Source organism: Bactrocera oleae, chromosome 5 (assembly GCF_042242935.1).
Source record: "Bactrocera oleae isolate idBacOlea1 chromosome 5, idBacOlea1, whole genome shotgun sequence".
NCBI lineage: Eukaryota > Metazoa > Arthropoda > Insecta > Diptera > Tephritidae > Bactrocera > Bactrocera oleae.
The window spans coordinates 50,811,387-50,829,870 of NC_091539.1; the positions used below are offsets into that span (position 1 = coordinate 50,811,387).

Consider the following 18,484-nt stretch of genomic DNA (forward strand, 5'->3'; position numbering starts at 1 on the left):
ATTAAAGTTAGACTAATATATTTAATCAAATAAAAAAAAAAAAATAAAAACAATAAAAACATTAACTTTGGCTGCACCGAAGCTATAATACTCTTCACAAATACAAAGGTTCCTTACAATAACTTGATTCCGACCTAATTTCGTGAAGATATTTCGTCAAAGGAAAAAGTCTTCCATGCAAGCATTTTACACCGACTGTACAGTTAATATGACAGCTTTATGCTATAGTGATCCGATCTAAGCAATTTCTTCGGAGATTACATTGTTTCTTTAGGAAATAACGCATGCCAAATTTCGTGAAGATATTACGTCAATTAAAAAAGTCTAGTACAAGTACTTGATTCCTATTGCTCAGTTTGTATGGCAGATATTGTATGCTATAGTGGTGCGTTATCGGAAGTTCCGGCAAATGAGCAGCTTCTTGGTGAGGAAAGAACAGGTTCAAAATGTCTGATAGTCTAAAAATTGAGGCACCAGTTCATATATATACTGACAGACGGACAGACAGCCGTATATGGCCAAATCAACTCAACTCATCATGCTGTCAATTTATGTATATAATTTTTAGGGTCTCCGACGTTTCCTTCTGGGTGTTACAAACACGTGGCAAACTTAATATACCCTGTTCAGGGTATAATTAATAGCAATAAAATAAAAAATTAAAAAATGAAGGTAAAGGAAGAACAAAAACTGTTTGTTTTGGGGTTTTTAAATAGATTGTGTACTACTGTAATACTCTTAATAAAAAAATTTTGTGTGAAAATTCTTTAAAATTAGTTTATTATATAAGTATATATTGAATTTTCCATTTTCTCATGCATTTTATTGTTAAATTTTATTTATTTTTTAAATTTTTTTGTTCTTTTGCTTCTTTAATAGTTTTCCATTTTTTGTTTGTATTTTTACAGTTTAACAGACAATAATACAAGTTTCACTTCTAAAATTTGGCTTTGAGTGACCCTTCAAGCATTTGTCATGCACATTTATCTTCTTCACACCATTACTTTTCAAATATACATATCATATATGTATATATATCACAGCTGTGAGCGAAGGTCACATAAATTTTCAGAGCAAATAGCGGCACACATTTCAAAACGTGAAAAGTTTGCAAGAAGTTTCCAAAACATATAAACAAGAGTAAAAAGTTTAGTAAACAGCTTGCAGAGTGGCCTAGCTCCCACTTTGGTTCGAAGTTGAAGAGATTAAAGTTTATTGAGATTGATTATTTATTATATCGAAAACTGAAGTGAAATAATGAACAGAGTATTCGAGTGTGTAAGTCACTCAATAAGTGTATTTTTTTTAAATTATATGAGCTCTTCAAACATATTAAGAAAATTGATCATGTGTAAGAAAAAATATATAAGGTCTATATGTAAACATACATATATATTTCCAACGTTTGAAAAAATTATTTAGATAAACTTAAACTGATTTTAAAGCTGCTATTGTTGGAATACTCATTGATTATCTTCAAATTACGTTCGGGTAACGTAACTTTATCACAAATTTCTCTAACCCAAATACACAAATGTCTGCCTGTATATATGTATGTTTGTCAGACTACGAAAAAGCACTGTTCCATATGAGCTGAAGGCTCTCAGTTGGCTTTTGCTCCTCCAATTTCGTTATTCAGGGGTTCAGCTTCAATTAAAGTCACAAACCTATGTACGCATACAAAATCTTACACACATATGTCCTACTAATACACTTACACATATTTTAAAAACACGCATACTTATTTGCTGCTGTGCAAACTTTGAATCCTCAGCCATGTTTTTTAAATCAATTTGTCACGCGAAAAGCAGCGCTTAAACCCTCTACAAAAATATAACAGTATTTGCAAATAAGAGAATACATAAATTACACCACATAACGAGGTATTAAAAAGCAAAAAAAAAATATTATCATATATGTGTATGCTACTGTTGGAGTAAATATAATAAAAAAATTACTTCATGTGAAGGAATTGGAAACTTCGACGCCTGCAAATATGCAAATAAAATATGTCAATATTTGCTTGTAGTATCTTACACATACGTACTTACATACATACATCTCATGGTATATATGTACATATATGCTGGCTTAGACGGGCTGTAGAGCACACAAAAGGATGTTTGAAATGATTGGAACCAAGGCTTGCAATATGGCATAAAGACATATAGAATTCTGCAAAAATTTAAACACATTGAAAGGTAACGAACTCTTTTATTCTGTTGAGGATGGATTATATGCAAAGCTTCTTATAGCCATGAATATACTTAGGTATTTAGCATTTCTGATCGAAAATTACTTAAATTAAAGTAAACTTAAAAAGTATTTATATAAGTTAAGAATCGGTCTTGCTGAAAGTTAGTACTTGAACCTGAGCATTGGACGAAATGGTTTTGAAATTTACGAATAATCTTCATCTTCTTATCAATTTTATTAAGTTTTTTCTGATGGCTTTAGACCTCCATCAAATTTCAAAAACACAAAAGAGTCAGACCAATAACACAATCATACCACAAGGCTAAACTAGAGTTCGACTATGTCCCTTGCCCGACACTTTTCTTTGAAACAGATACATATATATAATTTAAAAAACGATTTTTTGTCGAAAAAAGCTAAAGCTATGGATTTGAACACTTCCTATAATTAAGGGGTTACATAGGTTTCACGGCTTCAAAAAACAAACAATTTTTCGTTCAAGTCTTATTTAATTCTATAACAATCTAGAATATTTTCCCTAAATTCTCAAGTTGATCCCAGTAATAGTTTTGGAGGTACAGCTTTGAAAAGTTGCGCACTCGAGGTCACTTAAAACTTTTAAAGCGTTTTTTTTCGAAACTGTGTTTTTAAAGTCGTTTGTCAAGTTTTCTCACAATTTAATCAACCGACCTTAATCAACTTTTTCACAGGCCTTTGTTTAAAAAAATACAAACGTCGAGAAATGTTTACCAAAATTTGCATGTTTTTGTAAAAACGTCAGTCAAAATACAGTTTTCACTTTATTCGTTTTTACTCTATCCAATACCTAGTTAATGCTCTTAGTTCAAACACGTATTGTTTCCTTTTTACTTTTGATGATTCTGTCAGAAGTTCTGCTGTCAACACGGAAGCACCCTTTTTCCGAGGGACTGCCGGAAATTACGTCGTAATGACCGAGTTTTGAATATTTTCCTTTGAAAATTTCACAAAATCTTTATCAATTATGTATCTTCGGTAATAAAAATTTTGAATAAAATATTTTACTTTTTATATGAAATTTTTTTTTTGGAAAATAGAGCGTTTTTCGCACGACGAAACCCATGTACAATAACCCTTTAAGAGAGATTTTCTGGCCACCGTCATACTTGGTTACTCGTCGGCAAAACCATAAAGATGAATTTTAAAAACTCTGATTGTCGAGATATACAAACAAAACAAATCTGATTTGAATGTTCCCTTATACTTAGTTGTTTATTGAAAGCAATTTTTTAACTTTGAAGAGGTAAATACATTTATAATATTTAAAGTACTTTAATTATCGGCGATTCATTTTGAAAAATTTGGGATTTCGCCCTAACTTATCTCTAAGAGGATCTTCGAAAGAGGATAGCTAGCGGTGAGCAAATTTTTTTTAAAGTCATCTCAAATTAAAAAACTGAAAAAAAATAGTATTACAAGAGATAAATACAGGTAATGATCGAAGGACAGCTAACATTTTAATTTGAGAAATTCAGACAACAGCCGTCTCGCCAAAAAAATTTGTTTTTTTAAACTTATACTTCACAGTGAAAAACCAAATTAATATAAAAATCGAAAAAGGTAGTGTGAAGATTTTAAGTCGAGTCCGGAGAAAGTTTTCTCACCGACTCTGAAAAGAGCGTTTCGAGAAAAATGTAAGGATGTAAGATGTTTAACATATAAAAACTTTGTGTACAACAATAGTCTCCTCTTTCATATTGAGCCGAAATGTCTAAAAATAGTTGTCTTCTCGGTTCGTCTGCATTTGAAAAAATCTGAATTCAACGTACAACGGTACAAATAGATCACAAACAAAGGGTTATAAAAACAAGTTATCAAAACTATCTCTTGAATTTAATTTCACTCGCTCACATATGTACAATATATGCATTTTTTTTAAACACTAGTGAGCGAATCGAAAACCGCTAATCTTAGCAACCAACTTTACTCTAGTCGAGCCGTTTAAAGGCTTGCTATTTTAAAAAGTAATATCTACTTTCATCAATTCTTTTAGTAATTTTAAGCAGAGCGAAACTTGAAATTTTAAGTTCCACCATTTACCCATAGATTTGCGTGAATACTCGTACCCATTTATATCTAGTAGTTGGCAACTTTATAAACTTTATCCTAAACACATTTCACTCAATCATTGTCATTTTTAAGTATACTCGTACATCATAGAGCTTTCGAATAACTAATGTCCATGCATTCCCTTTGTTTGCGGTCATGAATGTTTGAAGTTCACTTCATTTTTGCAATTTATGCTTGGCTGGAATGCCTGCATGAAGATGTGTGTATGGGCGCGGGAAGGTGTGCCAGTTGAACGAATTCCACAATAAACAGGAAAAAGTAAGTAAAATTTTGCATGCACAGTTGCAATGCTTCACAGATCCATATATCCACAAGCGGATATTCCTAAACATATATGTATGAATGTGTATTTTCGTACTTGAAAAAATTGTGACAAGAGAAATTTTTATCTACTTTGCTGCTTTTCACCGGTTCTCAGAAGGATTCAGCTGCATTCAGCATTTCTACATATTTTATGCAATTCCGGGGCTTTATGACACAACACCAATCACACAAATGCATATACCTACATATGCATATAAGAGTACACATATTCATTCATAAGCATATAAATCAATTTAAAAGCAAATATAGAAACACTAGGGACGCCTTGTTGCAGATTTACAAGTATAAGAAAAACTGGGAGAGAAGAAATGGTAACACAAGAACATATCTTACAACAGCAACAACCTAGCCCAAGTAATTTGGTAGTATGTGCCTTTCTAGTATGGCCTACATCGTTGTGCATTTGTTTATGTGTTCGCCTGTTTGCTTGCTTGTTTCTTGGCCGTAAACACATACGAGCATCCTTCCGTTGGCAAGTTGTTGGATACAATATTTTATTTATGACAAGCAACACGAAATATTACCAAGCAGTCAACAGCCAATAGGCAACAGTTGCTGGCGGAAAGAAGTGCACGCTCATAATGCACATATACACACACATGCTTGTATAACAGTATACTGTTCATTTCAACAATGGAAAAAAAAAGCACAAAAGTTGTGCTGTCGGCCACACCAAACATGCAAATTTTGATTTGTTCTCTAACGGCGCTTCCTTCGTCTCTCTCAATGCTAACGACAGTGGAGGAAATAATTTCGCATAATTGAATTAAAATAAATTACTAACAAAAGGATGTTATTCATTATATTATAAGTAGAGTAGAGCAAGTTTTATTTAAGAGATTAAGGAGACATGTATTTTTATAAATTTTTTGAGAAAAGAAAAATCGTGCTATTATGATGTTAAACTTTGCGTTATGTGGCATAAAGTAGGAGTGTTAATATAACGAGGATAAAATTATTTTCAACGAAGAAAAAGGAAATTAATATAAATAATACAGAGTATAAATTTTGTTCACTCTTGGCACTCTTGATCCGCTCACATCAAAATGGGGCCGAGTTGGATTTCTATTGGCGTCTTGCGTTCTAGCATTGAATCAATGGACCTCGCGGGCACTTAGCATGCGTTGATCAAAGATCAGCTTCTGTGCCATTGCCAGATCCATTTGGCTCTAAGTAGAACGCTATATCTATAACAAATATAACATACCATCTCAAATTTAACCCCCCAAATTGCCAAAAAAAACTATATTTTCACGTCTTTTAATACAAATCTTTATTATCGCCCTCAAATCAGTCCTCTGAGCCAATTCTAGCATGTCAATAATCTTAATCGAATTTTCATAATATTGTTATCAGTCTCGGCTGGGAAAGCCTTCGGTGTCTTCAGCGAATTTGGGTTTTTTCGGTTTCGGTTTATTTTTTGAGCACTATATGCTAGATTGTTGGACCGTTTTGACGTCTTATTTATAAAATAACATCTCGTCCCCCGATATATAAAAGATATTGAGACCCTCTGTTATCTCACTGATATCAACTGAATGATTTTCAAGTTTTGTTTCTTTAAACGACTAGTAAAGCCAAGTTAGATGATAGAAGATAAATGTAGAGTTATATACATACATCAATCGAAATTATTAAGATGACGAGAATTATTAAATTTCGCATGTCTGTCTGTCTGTGAAACTGATAGCTTTAGTTAAAAATCTTGATACAACTTTGGTGCGGTTGCTGCTAGGCGTTCTGAGAAGGTAGATATGGAAGTTGTAATATCGGAGCATTGCCATGTCAATAAATTGAAGTTAAGCAAAAAAATTGAAATTTGGTACAGAGGATAACAGTAAGGAGGAGCATTTTTTGTTTTACATAATTTTGAAATGTGGAAGTGGCCGCGATAATAGTTTTAGTTTTAACGAAAATAATACGGTTTTACGAGGTTCTTCTAACTTGAACAAATCACTCTAAATGGTATAATAGGTAAGGGTTTACTTTAATAACCAGAGGTGAACCTGAAACCAGAAGAAGAAGAATTGCGATGTGTATCAAGTGAACTATTTAATATCCGGCATGAATATTTTTCATTTAAATTGAGCTTCGAGCCCTGATAGCATATTCCAAGTCACTGTACTGAAATTGGGTGATCTGTAATCTATTTTACTACTTTTGCGCCAAAACCATCTCGAATTTATTAATAGATTTACGCTCTGTTGTAAATGGCAACATTGATATTGTTCCAGCTTCGTTCATTTTGGTTCTTACTTGGTTTTTGGTCATTTGTATTCAAATCACACGTCCTTACTTTTATAAATTTCTGAAAAGTTTTTAATATGCGTTGGTAAATCAAAAATCGACAGGTGCTGAATATAATTAAAACTATACTGATTTCCTTTAATGCATAAATTAAAGAGTCAGTTGTTTGCTGAATATTATTTTATTTAAAAGGTAAGAACCGTATTCGTAGAAATGTTTATACTTTTCCGTTTAAATTAAATTGGCTATGCAAAACTTGTATGCTTCCGATTACGAGTAAGAAATTATAATAACTGAATTGACTAAGAGTCTGCGCTGAATAGCTTCAAAACGGTGCAAAAAAACTAATAACTTTAATAATTTACAGCGCGGCAACAAAAAAAATTAAAATATGCACCAAAAACAATGTGCTGAATTAGCGCTGAATAGCACTAACATATATATTTTTCTCATTTAGCGTGCTGCGACTATAAACGGAATTGCTATGGAAGTGAGTCTGAATTAATTTATGTAAGTTTTTTTGTTGTTTTTGTAAATAATAAGAAGCGGGCATTAGCAATATAAATTGCAAACTTTAAATATTTCATAAGCACTTCAATGCTCAGCAAGCAAGCAATGCAACAGTAAATTAATTCCAAATTTTAATTAACAATTCAAGCCCTAAAAAGGATTAAGCGCAAGCAGGGCTGAATGCTCGTAAATAAATATGTGAGTGTGTGTGTGTAAATACTCCTTAGCGTTTGTAGCAGCAGCAGCAGCTGCTCGGTTAGCCAACTTGGTGGCATGATTTGACAAGCCAAGCTCCCTGTAAGCCCAAGCATATTGAGGTTGAACGTGCCAAAGTGCTTGCAAAAAGTCTTCAAACGAAGGGAGCAATAAAGGTGTGGAGAGTGGCGAAATTATTTTGCAAAAATGATAAAAAGGAAAATGAGCAATGGCAATCCGCTTCGGAAACCACATATACTGCACACCAATGGGCGTGAGCAGTTGCGAACACTCGGTAATATATGTACAGACACGCATATACTTGTACATATGTACGCATGTAAACCTCATATTTTAGGGATTTTGGAACTTGCTGGTAGGCATACGGCAGCAATGCTATTGAATTACGTTTTGATGAAGATAAGCATTGGACGCCAGGAGTTTCAAATAATGTTGAATGATGGCCTGCGGTGGCGTATGTGCAACCTTTTAGTACGTTCTTTTCGCACACTAAGTTTGTGCAAATATCGAAATTAAGTGGTAAAATTACTGTCATTTGAAATTGAGTGCCATTTGGTTTAAAATTCGTTCGTCCGGAATTTGAGTCAGAAATATTTTATATAATATTGAATATTTACTTACAAGTTAAAATCCATGATACTCTTAACAAAAATCCTCTTTCCATAACATATAACAAAACAACAAAAAAGGTAGACGTCAGGTACACCGAAGCTTTAATACACTTCTAAGCTGCCTTTCCTAGAGCATAAAGTAGTATATAAAGTATTATTAGTTATTTGACATGGGTGTAGACTGATTAGTCATTTCGGCAGCGTTGCCTTGGACAGCAATCCATGGTAAATTTCGTAAATACATATACAAATATGTATTTTGCAAAAAACTAAGTTTTCTATACAAGAACTTGATTTCAATCGATTAGTTTGTACGGCAACTATATGGTATAGTGGTCCGTTATCGGCGGTTACGACAAATGAGTAGCTTTATAAGGTCGAAAAGGTTTGAACAAAATTTTAGACCAATATTTCAAAAATGTCTGACTTTTTCGCGTATATACAGACAGACGGACATGGCTTTATCGACTCAGCTCGTCACGCTGATAATTTATATATACAATTTATAGAGTATCTGATGCTTTCTTCTGGAAGTTACAAACTTCGTGACAAACTCAATACTCCCTGTTTAGAGTATGAAAATTTTCACATAAGAGTTTCGATATTATTTTAGAGGTTAGGCCAGTCGCGATGTCTATGCTGTCTAATGAATAGTGTCGAAAAATGTAAGATTAAGAAAATTCTAGACTTTGCAGATCCTTTAACAGTACCGGAAGTAAAAGTTTTCACAACTTCGTTTCCTTTCGAAGTATGGAAAAATAATATAAGCCCAAATCGTGAAATCTAAAAACTCTGGTAGTTTCTTTAAAAGTGTTAGGTTAAGTAAAATAAAACAATTATTTTTCCAAAATTCAGTTCAGCATGGCGCTAAAAACCGTTTGGTACCATTTAAATAAGGCTGGATATAAAAAGAAGCTCGATGTAAGTATGGTATGGGTGCCACACGAGTAAACACAAAAAGTTTCATGGACGAATTTCCATCAAAATCAAGTCATTTCTGAAGCGGATGGTTACTGGTGACAGAAGGTGGGTCACTTGTGACAATGTCAAGCGAAAACGGTCGTGTTCGACCGACACGGTTTGGTGAGATTGGCAGGGAATTAGCTACTATAAGCTGCTGCCCTACGGCCAAAGCAATGTCAGCAATTGGAAGTCTGAAGTAAGCAATTGGAAGTAAGTCAGTAAGTGGGTAATAGGAGAGGAATTGTGTTCCATCCTGACAACACCAGGCCACACACACATGTATAGGGACTCGCCAGAAGCTTCGAGAGCTTAGTCAGGATAATCTTATGCATCCACCATATAGTTTGGAACTGCCATCAAGTGATCGCTATGTATTTCTGTATTTGGAAAATAGATTTGTAAACAAAAATTTGGTTTCAAGGGAAGCTTATGAAAATCGAACCGAAAGCGACTGGCTCAGTCGTTTGCCAATAAAGGGAGGGTTGCTATGAGAGTGGCATCCATGAAATTACATATCTTCAAACTGCCCAGTAATGTTTAAACATAATGGATAATTCTAATTACGCTAAATAAACCCTTCAAGTCAACGCCAAAATAAAGGATTTATTTTTACTTGGCCTAATATACGAAGGCCTTAGTGATGCAATATTTATAATTGAAGCAATCAATGGGAGAATTTAAAAAGGGAGTCTGCAGATGAATTCGAACATTTCAATTATTTATGTCTATTTAAGTACATTTTGCATCGGTAATGGTGAAACGTTTTGATTTGGAAGGAGTGAAAGTAGTATTAGACACATCTTTTAAAAAACTTAACTAGATGGCGTTTTAGTCGAAAATTGTATACCAATACATACATATATTTCTAATATTTCGCACCTTTTTTTAAAGAGATTTGATATTAAGTGCAATTGTCCTTAAGGTCCTAAAGGATTGCCATTAGCCTCTATATTTTTAAGTGTATTATTTGTTTAGTTTTACGATTTATGTAATATACTTGTATACCAGGTATTTTGTAAGTTGAGAAGGTGCAGCAACTAAAACTTTGTCAACATAAAGCCTTTCTATGATGTAATTATTTGCCTTCAAAGAAAAAGTAATTTGAAAAGAAGAAAAACATCTCCTTGGCATTGGCGGATGACCTTAAAAAGTAAAATTATATTTAAATATATTTTAGACGTACATATGTATGTATATGCTTGTTATGTAGCAACTTATACTGCTGCAAATATTCTTCAAACTACTTCCGCTATTTTATATATTGTTGTTGGTTTTATTTACTTAGATGTCGCATAATTTCATTGGAACATTTAAAGCCGACAGTAACTGTGCGTAGTTAGGACTACATCTATAAATATATAATATAATATAGTGTATATTATATGTACATAAAATATACGTTAAATGCGTACCTGATTGTCTATGACAGCGCGACGCCTCAGTTGCGAGTTGTGTAAACTCAAGCATAAATAGCAACAGCAACGGAAACAATGTCACAAACAGCAACAGAGTTACAGAGTAATAATAACGGCATGTCAACTCATAGCAACATAGGCTTACAAACCAAGCAACACAACAATAAACAAATAAACAAGTAGCCCTGACATTCAACTGATACTTAATAAGTTCTTTTGCCGCACATTTCCAAGGTACCAAAGCAATTTTGTGGAAACTTTAAGTTTAAGTTGCCATTGGGGGGGGGGGGCAAGTACATGGACTCGTATATAACAGCTGAGCTGGCTGCATCAAATGAATTTACATAATACATTTCTAATGGAAGCATTGAAGGGCTACTGCTTTTATGGCATCACTGCAGGGCACACACTTTGTTGCATATTTCCACTTCGACGTAAGTTTCTACTGCGGCGTTGGATCGCTGTGTTGTCGAGCTTATAACAGTCACGTGTACGGGCGGCCGAAGGAATACTTTTTTGTCTGCGACAATAGTCACGTGCGCTTCAGTTGCCAGTGCATGCCTGCGTTTCGCTATCATTCGCGCCAGTGTCAATGTCGTGAACATCCGCGAGTTGGTGGTGTCTTTATTATATGCGCATCACAACTTTAGCTGCTGAAGTGCTGGCATTCATTTGACAGCTGTCAATTGCATTGGAATTTGCACTTGTACGCTGTTATGATGAAGTTAGCAAGATTTACTGAGATATTTAGTTTATATAATTTAAATAAAATCTTGAAGCTGTACGTGTATGTTAGGCATGAAGTAACAGTTATAGGATTATGCTTAGTCCTGACTCTATAACTCTTATGAATTACACCCGCAGAAAAAAATCTATAGCCAAGTGCGATCTGACGAGTGGGGCGATCTTGTCTTCGCATCTGCGAGGTTGCCTATAGTCCAGCATCGTAACAAAATTCTTGTCGGTCATCAGATCGGACTTTATCGGACTAGCCTACATTGCGAGATTCCTTTACAACATGCGTTTTTTTGTGTTTGTTTTAAGAGGCATTTCGGAGATATTTTTTCTAGTCTGAAAACAGTATTTCAAGAAAAACAGGTATTAAAATTTTGGGAGCTGATTACACTGCGTTAAAAAATTCTTACAAATACGCTCATTTCTCCGAAACTAATTCCCGAGTCAACTTTAAATTTTTGGATTTCTGTACTTCGATATGAAGCAAAACAAAATATCAATTTTTTTAAATTCACAATAGGATGTAACACCTAAAGCTAATGTTGTCTTCATTCAAAAGCAACAATAAAATCTAAAAAGCAATATAGCTTTAAATCTAATGTAAAATCATCAAAAAGGAATAATGAAAGTAAAACTTTACATATCAGTCACATTACGAGCTTTTTACAGCTCGTGGGTTATTCGACAGCGAGAGCAAAGAGCCTACATAAATCTTTGCACGATTGCACACAAATAAAAAAACTGATTTTCACTCATCGCATCCGAAATTTGGCATTTAAACGTTTTTTTATTACAGTTATTCAAGTTATAAAAAGCGTGTTATCATTTTCAATTTCCTGAACTTCAGTCACGTCAAACCATTTTCTCAATATTATGCACTAACTCGGCGAATGGTCAACCATTAGTCATTTTATTAGAACCATTTCAGTTCATGCAACCTGCGCTTATTTCATCTGCTATCACTAATGTTACTGTAGCAATGAGCCATTTGTTGGTAGTCTAACCCACGTGTACTCGTGCAGTTTTATGAGATATCATTGCACTTAAATATTACTTATACGTCATGGTGCACCGGTGGTGTATAATTTCAAGTATTGTATTTATTTGAAACTCAACAGTAAAGGCTTGATCTTAAATCATGAATTAATGCATTTTTAACAAAAAATATTACATATCACTACTGCTTAATAAAATATAATACTCCTATTGTCCAATAGAACGAAAGTGATGCGTCACAAAACAACAAATATAGGAAATCAAGTGGTGGGAAGTAACAGCTGCCTGTGTATTTATTTTCTTATTATAATAATTTTTTTAATGACATGAAGATAAAGCTATGTGCATATGCAGTGATTATACTTTTACAAATAAGTACATATCAACTCATGTTGCTATTATTGCTATTAAATGGGGAATTGCTCACAAAATTCTAACACATGTCATTTATATTATTTACTATTTTATTTTGACAGCATAATAAAGTTAAAAAAGATTATTGTTTGGATTTCATGAGTGGTTGTTTGAAAATAACCAAACTTATAAAAATATATTTATACAGAAAATGGCAAAAGATTAGACTCAAACAAAGGGGTATCGAAATTAAAGTATGTATAAGGTAAATATTTCCAATCAAAAGAACACGAAATTTCTCGCATCTTGGGAACTAGGTCAATGTTGGCAGCTATAACTTTATTCAAAAAGTTAAGGACTTTGTATGTCTCGGAACCAGAATAAATTCCACCATATGTGAATTTTTGAAAGGTGGTGTTAATACAAAAGTTCTAATTCATTTTATTTCCTACAACTTTGTCACATAACTTTTTTCTATTCGACTCGAAGTTTTGCAAATTTGAGTTTGAGAAATTGAGTTTGAAAAATTGAGTTAAACCGTTTTTAATCCTTAAAAAATTCAAACAGGACCATTTTCTTCCTTTTACCGACCTCAGATTGTCCGTAAACTATTTTTTCTTTAATTTCTGATATTTTATCTTTCGTTTCCAATTTGTTTTATCCTACTATGATTTTATTGCTTTAAAAAATTATCTACCCTGGTATAATAGTCGTTTCTGATTTTTCAGATCTAAAAAAATTTATATAAACTTATACATTCAAAAAAGCCGTAAAGGAATTAAAAACAAAAGATAGAAAGTATGTGTTTTCAATTCACAAAGCCTTGGAGAGTAACAAATCGAACATCTAACTGGTATAAATTGCAAATTGGCACAATCAAACAGAGATACAACTCGCTTTTTGCTGTTTTTTAGTGGTCCTTAAAGATAACAAGTAGAGAAGTTGCAAAACGAATACGATTAATAATAGAACGAATATGAATATATCGTGAAACTGAACTAGATTCATAAAATAAAAATGGTTGATGACCCCTTAAAGAAAAACTGCAGAAATGCGAAATATGCTTACAAGGCTTGTAAATTTTGCAAGCATATATCACATAATAAATAGCTTAAATATCAAAATCAAAACACAAATTTTACCGAGTGTCAATTATGAAATGTCTTTTTTCGCAATACTTGAAAATATACCAAAAATTGTTCGAATAATGGCATTTTTGAAATGCTTATGTAATGAAATGTTTACTTTTGTTTGAACATGCCCTATGAAAGGACACATTGTTGTACCCGAAAACCTACAAAGGAAAAGTATTTGTAAAATATGGTATAATCTCATATACATATATGACAGCATTGTAGAGAAATGTAAACACAACTTCAATTAATTGATCTCCAACTATACCTCACTATATCATAAAGATATGCGTTGATACGCCACTCCTTTCCCAATATACTCTATAGAAAGTAGGCCGTGTGTACACTCCTTAAATATTAACCACACAATTTTTTTGCAGAGCACATTGTGTTATCGTTTGAGTTGAAATCCAATCATTTCGTCAACAATAATCCTACGTAATTAAAGGACAAGCAAAGTATTCAATAATTTGTAAATCACGAGACTAAAAATTTCATTAAATTTTTAATTCACAAACGAAATCCGTGCACAATGCACATAAATCATGGCCGATACTTCCTAGGAAAATGAATAATTATAGAAACGTGCAAGAAGGAACTTTATAAGAAAAGGTAGCTTGAAGCGTCAAATAGAAACGTCAACCTTGATAAAGTTGCCACGAACACACGCACAATTCAGCATCTATGTATATGTATATACATAACTATTTTTGTTTTCTGCTTTTGTGTTTTTGTTTATCACACGTCAAAGTTTTAATTGAATTCAACGCTATGTAGAATCTTTCCAAGAACTACGCCAGTAGTCAAATCAATGCGCCAACAATGCTGAACGACAAGCTGCCTGATAAATGCCAACAGCTTAGTTCCCGCTGTTGGTGAGGAATGTCTCGTTGATAACTGAATTCAATTTCCAATTTACGCAAATTTTCGAACTGAAGGCGAGGAAAAAATGTAATAGAACAATCACAACAATAAAAGTAAAACAACAACAATAGGTGATTTTGTAAAAGTTCAAGCGTCAACGGTACACTGATTGGTATTAGAGTAGGCAGAACGAATAAATCATATGCCTCAGCTGACGCAACACACACACACACACACACACGAACAAACAAACATGCATACATACATACATACTTATGAGCAAGAGAGTCAGTGTTCTGACTAGCATCTGTTTGTTTGTGTTTTTGGCGTGAAATATGATTTTATGCGCATTCGCGTTTTTTTTACGTTTTACTTTGGCACTTTAACGGTGTTGGGAGGCGCGTGCTTCCCGCGTGATTTGCGTGATTTTTAATTTTATGCAAAGTTTTTGTACTCTTATGAACGATATTTTCTCTTGCTGCTCAGAGAATTTGAAAAATTTTAATTATTCTACCAAAATATTCGTGCGCACGTTTTCCGCCGCACATTGTCACGTTAAATATTCAAAAATTCTCTGACAACGTAATCCCTTGATCTATCTGCATGAAACTTGAATTGGACATTTAGTTTTTATAAAAATATATTTATCAATTTATATTCTGGTTTTAGTTCTACGTTTAGTGCTTGATTGTATTTTTGCGCACGAATTTTGGGTGGCACTTGCTATGCATGTTAAGCGCCTTTTCTCTTGCATTTATTAGAACAAAAGTTTTTATTCTTGTTTTCCCCATGTTATTTTGCCGAAACTATTACTAATCCGTTAAAACGCTTTTTACCCGCATGATGCTTTCATGGGGTTACGTGCCTTGTTATCAGCAATGCTTTCGGGCTTAAAGCTTCACTTGTTTCCATTGCGCTTGGCAACGTATGTATATCACGTGACACGGTTATGACATTATGAATTTAAATTTAAATGATTCATGCGTTAAACTATTTTTGGTTGGCGAATTTTGGTCATTGGAAATTTAGGGAAATTATTTACGGTGTTTAGACTTTGAATATAAAATATGTGTTATAGTAAATTTTTATTTAAAGGTTGGCCAATGTCTGATTTGGAAAAAAGGAATTTTTTGGCATTTTAGGGTTCAAAAAACAATATTAAATATAAAAGTATATAAAGGTATAAAAGTGAACACAACTATTTATTTCTCCAATCGAAGCACCTAAGACTTTTAGGCCTATTTCCGGGATAATTAATTTTTTCCCAATCGGACTACGATGGTACTCGGACACTTAAAATTTGAACGGTAGATAACATTAAATAGTAAACTGCGTACGATATTTATTATATTTGCAATTTTATGATATTTTTTTTTTATTATTGCATTTTTTTTATAAACATTTTAATGCAAACTTTTTTGGTCAAAAATATATTAATTGAGTTAAAGTTAAAAAAAGTTGCGTAGCATTTCCTTGTTAGACAAAAATCTCGTTTTTATTTTGCTGCTTGCTTAATAAAGCTTGAAAGAAAAAGATTTGATTCGTTTTTCCTCAGTTTTGGAACTCAGCTAACATAAGACGAGGGAAAAGGAAACATAGGACTAGGGAAAAGTTTTCAAAACTCAATGATTTTAAGTGTTTTGTTCAATCTTTTTCTATATTATTGGGCGTAAAAATAATACATTAACCTACTTTAATCTAGTTTTGTTCGATATCTTATTACCATTTTTAAAGATCATTTCATAATGTCACACTCGTAGCAACCCTCATCTCTATTGGCAAAAAATTGGCACTATCGATTTTCACAAGCTTCTCTTGAGGAGAATTTTTCATCAGCCAAATTATTCGCCAAAGACAAAGATAGATGGTAATTAATTGATACATCCGGACTATAAGGTGTTTGTATAAGAACCTCGCAACCAAGCTCCCGTAGCCACTATATATGTGTGTGGCTTGGCGTTGTCCTGATGGAGCACAATTTCTCTCCTCCTCAGCAGCTTTGACCAGACCGCTTCTGGGAGATTGCTTCCTTCAGACGGTTCAATTGTTGATAGTACAAGTTGGAATAAAGAGTTTGGCCGTGGGAGAGCAGCTCATAGTAGATGATTCCGTGCCAATCCCACCAAACACATAGCAAAACCTTGCCACCGTCCATTCTCGTTTGACCACCATTTGCGCCGGCTCACCACAATTCGACCATGAACGTTTTTGCTTGACGTTTCTTCTCATTACATCTGCTTCAGAAATAAATCGATTTTTTTGAGCGTTAGTAGCAATTCCTAGATGAAAATTCTGTTCATGAGCCTTTCTCGCATAGTTTCAAACGTTTTTTTGTGCAATGTTTAGTTCTTTAGTTCTTGCTTACATGACGGTCGGACTTCGCGATTTCCACAATTTTATCGATATTTTACACACTTGGCTTCAGCATAGCCTGGTGCCTTTTTGACATCAAAATTACCCAAACGGAATCGACTTTACTACAACTGCGCGTGATTGCCTGTTATAGCATCAGAACCGTAAACACTATTCGCATTTTCAGCTTTCGTTTTATCGAAGAAAAACAGTAAAATATGACGAATTTTCTCTCTGCTGGTGTTCACCTTTGACGCGTAATCACACAATATTGGGTAAATCAATCAGAGAACTATCTACAAAGTTTTGAAGGGCGAAATTTTTTCTTTCTAACGTAATTTATAATTATACAACGCGACATACAGATTACTATAGCCATTTATTGGAAAAATAATGAATTTATTTTTATTGAACCACTAAAGTCTGTCAAACTCCAAGCTTGTGCGAAAACGAATGTATGTACAATAATAAAAAAATTTTAATTGCTATTGTTAATACGATTTATTAACACAATACGATATTTCCACACAACTGTAGCAATACAAAAAAAAAATCAATTTCCTTTATTGTTCTGGTTTTCAATATATCAATTGAATCTAAATTAATATTTACACAATGCAAAAAGGTTATCATGTGAAATGCAATAATAGTTATTATATTCAATTACATGCATGGACACCAATACTTATTAATAAAATACAATGCAACTTTCAATAAAATATTTATTTGAGAGGAAATATGAATTTTATTATACTCCCACCACCTGTTGCTTAGAGATTTATGGTATTGTTCGCTCAACGGTGGTTTCCAATAACTAAAACTAATAAAGTCAGATATAGTGCTATATACATTACGGTGGAGGGAAAAAAATTTTATTTTTGCTTAGCCTGGGGGTAAAATCTGTAGATTATAGAAAAAGCAACTTTTTGGACAAAAAAAGCATTTTTTTTTAACATCTAGAGGCGGCGCATTCAGTTTTAAAGTAAATTTCGAGTTAAAACTCGGCCAGGCTAAGCAAAAAAAATTTGTTTTCGTTCCACCATAATATACATATATCAAAATGATCAGGAATTCGAATAGATTTTCGTATGAAAATACAAAACATGAATTTGGTATAGAGGATCTCAGCGGGAGACATTTAATGAACATTTGAAATATGTGATGACATTTGAATAATAGATGATATATAATAGAGAGAGTTGAAAGATTATTAGATTCATATTGGGTCTATAACTTTATTCCTGGGTTTTACATTTTTACATTTTGAACGTTTATTTAAGAAAAATAAGTACAATAAGTAGTACGAGCATTATCGGAGCATTGTCCATTTGAGGCTTTAACATTTGGCTATCTTGCTGGAAATTTGAAGATTCCATCCCGACGTAGTGGCCAAAAATACATCAAATGTCCTGTTCTGATATGAATATTCATTCATTGGAATAATAAGGGAGTTTTGCAT

The 18,484-nt window shown here is 33.2% G+C and overlaps 1 protein-coding gene across 1 annotated transcript in view; it reads left to right on the forward strand.

The window, feature by feature from the left end:
• The window catches only part of LOC106618832 (uncharacterized), a 149,794-nt gene that overhangs the window by 7,360 nt on the left and 123,950 nt on the right, over positions 1 to 18,484 (forward strand). The gene's annotated exons all lie outside the window — the stretch shown is intronic.